Source organism: Bidens hawaiensis, unplaced genomic scaffold (genome assembly GCF_021521415.1).
Source record: "Bidens hawaiensis isolate Kalapana, Puna unplaced genomic scaffold, B.hawaiensis_p1.1 tig00072169_1, whole genome shotgun sequence".
Taxonomy (NCBI): Eukaryota; Viridiplantae; Streptophyta; class Magnoliopsida; order Asterales; family Asteraceae; genus Bidens; species Bidens hawaiensis.
The window spans coordinates 34,711-40,909 of NW_027502630.1; the positions used below are offsets into that span (position 1 = coordinate 34,711).

The window sequence follows — 6,199 nt, forward strand, 5'->3', positions numbered from 1 at the left end:
TCAAACCCGGGTACCAAAACGAAGATCGCAACTGGGCTAGCTTCAAAACCATCAAACCTGGGTACCAAAATGAATGGCTTGCTTCAAAACTATAACTATAGGAATCAAGCCATTGCTGGTGAGTTTGTTGATCATTGGGTTTCTGTTGTTTTGGTTGAATTGAATGGGTTTATTAAAGGGGGAGGGGAGGATTTGAGCGGTGAGCCAGCAAAATTTCCACAAACGCTAGCAGCACTAAAACAACAAAATTCCACAAACGCTAGCAGCACCAAAACAACAGGGGTGGTGCTTCCAACAATGCTAATGGCCAGCTAGGCAGTTAGGGCAGCAAAAAACACCCACACCTTTCAGTCTAAGTTCCAACATCAAACAGCAAGCATCGAGGAGTTTGTGTCATAAAGAATAGACTACGCCCAAAAACAACTAACCACTATACCAGGCAAAATAAAACATGTCACTGACTCTGTATGTCTGACTCTGTATCTAAGCGAAACAACTGTTATGTAAAAAAAAATTATGGTCGCCAGAGGTTAAAGAAAGGAGTTTGTTTTATAAAGTAAAATATTTTTTAAAATTAAGCTTTTAGAGCACAGAGAAAATAACTATGGGATATAAAAAAGAACAGTATGGGATATAAAAAAGAACCGAAACCAGAATTATCAGCCCAACAAAATTATCCTCAGAAAACAGGATTTCAAAACATAAATGAAGTCTTAAAACAGAAATACAAACATAACAAAATTAACAAACTTAATCAACCTCTTCAATCTTGGGGCCAGCACCTCCACCAGACGGAATATCATCATCCATGGAACCGCCTGCAGCATCTCCAGCTCCACCCTGATACATCTTTGCAATGATTGGGTTGCATACATTCTCCAACTCCTTCATCTTATCTTCAAACTCATCAGCTTCAGCAAGCTGGTTGCTATCCAACCATGACACAGCCTCATCAATGGCATCTTCAATCTTCTTCTTATCAGCCGGGTTCAACTTCTCCCCAATCTTTTCATCCTTGATCGTGTTCCTCATGTTGTATGCATAATTCTCCAATGCGTTCTTAGCATCAATCTTCTTCTTATGCTCCTCGTCTTCCGCCTTATACTTCTCTGCCTCTTGAACCATCTTCTCAATTTCTTCCTTTGACAACCTTCCCTTGTCATTCGTAATAGTAATCTTGTTCTTTTGACCAGTGGTTTTGTCTTCTGCTGAAACGTTTAGAATACCATTGGCATCAATGTCAAAGCAGACAGTAATTTGTGGTACCCCTCTCGGTGCAGGCGGGATTCCAGAAAGCTCAAACTTGCCCAGCAAGTTGTTGTCACGAGTTCTCGTTCTTTCACCTTCATAAACTTGAATCAACACACCAGGCTGGTTATCAGAGTAGGTTGAAAACACTTGTTCTTTCTTTGTTGGGATGGTGGTGTTTCTTGGAATGAGGACCGTCATAACACCTCCAGCGGTTTCAAGACCAAGAGAAAGCGGTGTGACATCCAACAGAAGCAAATCTTGAACCTTTTCATTACCCTCACCGCTCAAGATTGCAGCTTGAACAGCAGCACCATAAGCCACAGCCTCATCAGGGTTAATACTCTTGCAGAGTTCTTTACCGTTGAAGAAATCTTGCAATAACTGTTGCACTTTGGGAATACGAGTAGAGCCACCAACAAGAACAACATCATGGACACTGCTTTTGTCCATCTTAGCGTCTCTTAAAACACTTCTCAACCGGCTCCATACACTTCCTGAACAAGTCCATGTTCAATTCTTCAAATCTAGCACGAGTGATGGTAGAATAAAAGTCAACACCATCATACAACGAGTCAATCTCGATGGTGGTTTGAGCGGTGGATGATAGAGTTCTTTTAGCTCTTTCACAAGAAGTTCTCAATCTTCTCAATGCTCTTGGGTTACCAGTAATATCTTTCTTGTGCTTTCTCTTAAATTCTTGAACAAAATGGTTCACCATTCTGTTATCAAAATCTTCCCCACCAAGATGAGTGTCACCAGAGGTCGATTTGACTTCAAAGATACCCTCTTCAATGGTCAAAAGAGACACATCAAAAGTACCACCACCAAGATCAAAGATCAGCACATTCTTCTCACCAACGCTGGTCGCCTTCTTATCAAGACCATAGGCAATAGCAGCAGCAGTTGGCTCATTGATGATACGCATAACATTAAGACCAGAAATAACACCGGCATCCTTGGTGGCTTGCCTCTGTGAGTCATTGAAGTAAGCAGGCACCGTAACAACCGCATTCTTCACCGTTGTTCCAAGAAAAGCTTCAGCAATTTCTTTCATCTTAATTAAAACCATAGATGAGATTTCCTCAGCGGAAAACTGTTTCTCTTCGCCTTTGTATGTGACAGAAATCATCGGCTTCTCTCCTGGACCAGAAGTGACCTTAAAAGGCCATAGCTTGATATCACTCTGTCAGAAGCATCGCTAAATCTTCTACCAATAAGGCGTTTTGCATCTGTTAAATGTAAGAATATGCCAAAAACATACATTAAAAAAAACCTTAAAACACTGCAAAAGTTTCTGTCAACAGATCTACATACATTCTAAATAATAATAAAACACTGTTCTTATAAACAAAATAAGCAAGGGTTTGTCATCTAGCAATTATTTAATTACATGTAGAAGTGGTGGTGTTCATTAACAACTGGCCCTCACTAAACTAACTCATGTGCTTTAAATTATATAAGACTCAATATTACACCTAGCTACACACACTGTATCTAGTTCAGATAAAACTTACAAAAGGTTTGAACAGAACAATGTACACTCTTAACATTAAAAAATCGTTCGGAATATTAGGGATTGCAGTCTGATAATTAATTTAAATCATGTAAAAGTAATGACAAATCATAAAAAATTAACTTACTAAACATAATAATCAATAAAAAAGCCACACACTACAGATCTATACTATCTCTGGTAATTAATTTAAATCATGTAAAAGTAATGACAATCATAAAAAATTAACTTACTAAACATAATAATCAATAAAAAAGCCACACACTACAGATCTATACTATCTATAACTCTATAATAAGGCTGTATAAACAAACAATAAGGTTTAAATTGCAAAGATATAAATCTAAATAGCCACAAGGTAAAAAATAAACTACCAACATCCAGATGTAAAAGACAATCAAATAACTTTGAGATCTATCAAAATTACAAGGCAATTGAGCAAACTCACCGAAAACAGTGTTGGTAGGGTTCATTGCAACCTGATTCTTGGCAGCATCACCAATCAACCTCTCGGAGTCGGTGAAAGCAACATAAGACGGCGTGGTCCTGTTACCTTGATCATTGGCAATGATCTCGACTCGATCGTGTTGCCACACACCAACACATGAATAAGTGGTACCAAGATCGATGGACCTTCACCTTTGCCAGCCATTGCTATGTAAAATTTGAAATCTAGAGTTTGTTTGCGAATGTGAATGTAGGGTTTCAGAAAGCAGAAAAGAACAGAGGGATTATGCGAATGGCTTAGTGGAGAGGAATGGTATGAATAAAGATTTTGGGAGATTTCTGTGAAGTTCTAGAATGTTCTTAAACCCTTGATCAGATTTATATGTCAATTCGACGGCTGGGATTAATTTTAATTCAACTTGGGTCCGCGTAAGGTTTATATTTTCCGCCCTACTTTGGGAACAATGGGTTCCGCAAACGTGTCGACAACGCTTATTTTATTTTACGCTGGTTCCCGAGTTCATTTTAATGAGGGGAGGAGAAAGAAATGAAAGAAAAAATTAGAAAAGTAATATTTCAGAGAGTTTTTTAAGGGTGGAAGGGGAGGGAAAGGAAAATGCTGAAAAAAATGAATCTATATCCATCCTTCCAAATTGAAGAGATGAGGAAGGAAAAGATTTCTGGACAAGTTTAACTCACATGTCAATTCCTAAATTACCCCCACATCAAAACTTTTATAAAACACGTTTCTCTCATATTCTTCACGTTCTCCATATCTGCAGCTTTTTTTTGCGCCAATACAATACTGCCGCCATCAGCAATATGATAGCATCTTCATCGTGAATCTTCTTCCTATAATTGTCTTCAAAACTTCATTCTGAATCAGGTTAGCTTGGTTCCTATTTTTCCATGTTTTGCCCTAGTTTCAAATATATGATGATATATGTGCAACTTACTGAATTGATATAATCATCAAACATCTAATGATTTTTCCATGTTTTGCCCTAATTACAAACCTATGCAATTACTCTACTAACTTACTGCATATTCTAATTACCACATAGTCTGATTTCTACATATATTGATACATGCCTACATACTAGTTGTGTACTTTATGTTATGCAATAATTGGTTTTTATGAGAAATATAATGATTGACATCCGATCAAAGGGTGTGAGAAAATTTGCCACAGAAAAAATGTTTATTTATTTTTTAGCTTTGTAAATCTTTTTTTGTGTAAATACTCAAAACTATTCGGATATGTTTGTCAAAGTTCAAAATTTTAAAAACAAATTGGCATAGATTAAACATAATTGTTTAAAGCAAAGATTTAAAGTAATTATGTAGAAACTTAAAATAAGTTTTTTATTGGTTAACCGGGTTGTGTTTATGCCAACTTGCAAATACAAGTCTCATATTTGAGTTCATATGTGTGACACGAGTTACAGGCTCGTGTCGTGTTTGGGTTTGTGCAAATTTCTTGGTGTGTTGGGTTTAACTCGTTAACTGGTGAACACGACCCGCGAAGCAGCCTTAGATGGGTAATTTTTATATGGGTTTGTCCATAAATTTTTTCGGTTGGGATAGGTAAACACGCCTGAATCAAAATGGTTTTTATACGGGTTTGTCCATAAATTTTGTATATATAGTTAGTGTTGACTTGAATTTGTGAGAAATTTGACAACCGAAAAAATGTGAGCCCATTGGAAAAAAACCATGGGTCCGCCAATGATGCATTGTATATGCCATCACTTTTATTAAAATTTGTATGTGATATGAGTATGGATAATTAACTGTTTATGTTGTCATTTGTATGTTGAAAAAATGTTTTGTTTTTCTTTTTTAAATGATATTAGTAGCTTTCATTATGTTAACAAGATGTTTTGTTTTTCTTTTTTAAAGTGAATTTTGGCACTTTGCCATGGATGTTCGTGATCAAATACTCCGTATTATTCATGTTATACGAGTTAGACAATTGCAAGCAGCTAGCCTAATTTGCTTATTGGTAGCTTTCATTACACGACATAGACTGTCTACCAAAAAACATGCTAATATACCTACTAGAGATGTAATTTTGCAACGACGATATGTACGAGAAGAGATGTTACACGACCTTTCAAATAGTGGTACATGTCGTGAACTTATTCATATGAGTGAGGGAGCTTATATGACATTATGCAATATCTTAAAGCATGACGGTGGTCTTCGACCTACTCAACGAATGTCCGTTGAAGAGCAAGTTGCAAAATTTTTGCATATTGTAGGTAATGACATGAAAAATAGGTTTGCCTCTTGGATATACCGCCGTTCTAGATCAACAACCAGTCGGTGCTTCCATAGAGTTTTGCGAGCGATTATATCATTAGAAAGTCATTATATTCAACAACCTAAAGGTGATATTGTCCTGAAAGAAATTCAAGAGAAAAAGAGATTTTATCCTTTTTTCAAGGATTGCATAGGGGCAATCGACGGAACACATGTTCGTGTCAAAGTACCAAACAAAGATGCCTCTAGATATCGTGGTCGTAAAGGATACCCAACAATAAATGTATTGGCTGCTTGTACGTTTGACTTAAAATTTACATATGTTTTAAGTGGTTGGGAGGGGACCACATCAGACTCAAGAATAATAAAGAACGCGCTTACTAGAGATGATAAACTAGTAATTCCAGTGGGTATTTCTCAAACCGAATTTAATTAATTCTTATAATATTTTAGAATAATACTAATTAATTTAATTATAGGTAAATATTGTTTAGTAGATGCGGGTTTGCCTCATACAAGTTCACTGATGACACCATATAGAGGGGTTAGGTATCATTTGAAAGAGTATTCCACTCGTTCCCCTGAGAATTCAAAGGAGTTGTTCAACCTTCGCCATGCATCATTACGTAATGCAATTGAACGAGCATTTGGTGTCCTAAAAAAGAGGTTTCCTATCATTAGAAGTACAACAGAACCATTTTACTATTGTCAAACACAGTCAGA

General features: G+C 36.7%; 1 pseudogene across 1 annotated transcript; it reads right to left on the reverse strand.

Moving 5' to 3' along the window:
* Positions 1-656: 656 nt before the first annotated feature.
* Positions 657-3,416, reverse strand: LOC143605959 (heat shock cognate 70 kDa protein 2-like; annotated as a pseudogene). Its single transcript, XR_013148651.1, has 2 exons — positions 3,213-3,416; positions 657-2,480 (listed from the first exon to the last, which is right to left on the reverse strand). The product of XR_013148651.1 is annotated as a heat shock cognate 70 kDa protein 2-like (transcript).
* Positions 3,417-6,199: the final 2,783 nt, after the last annotated feature.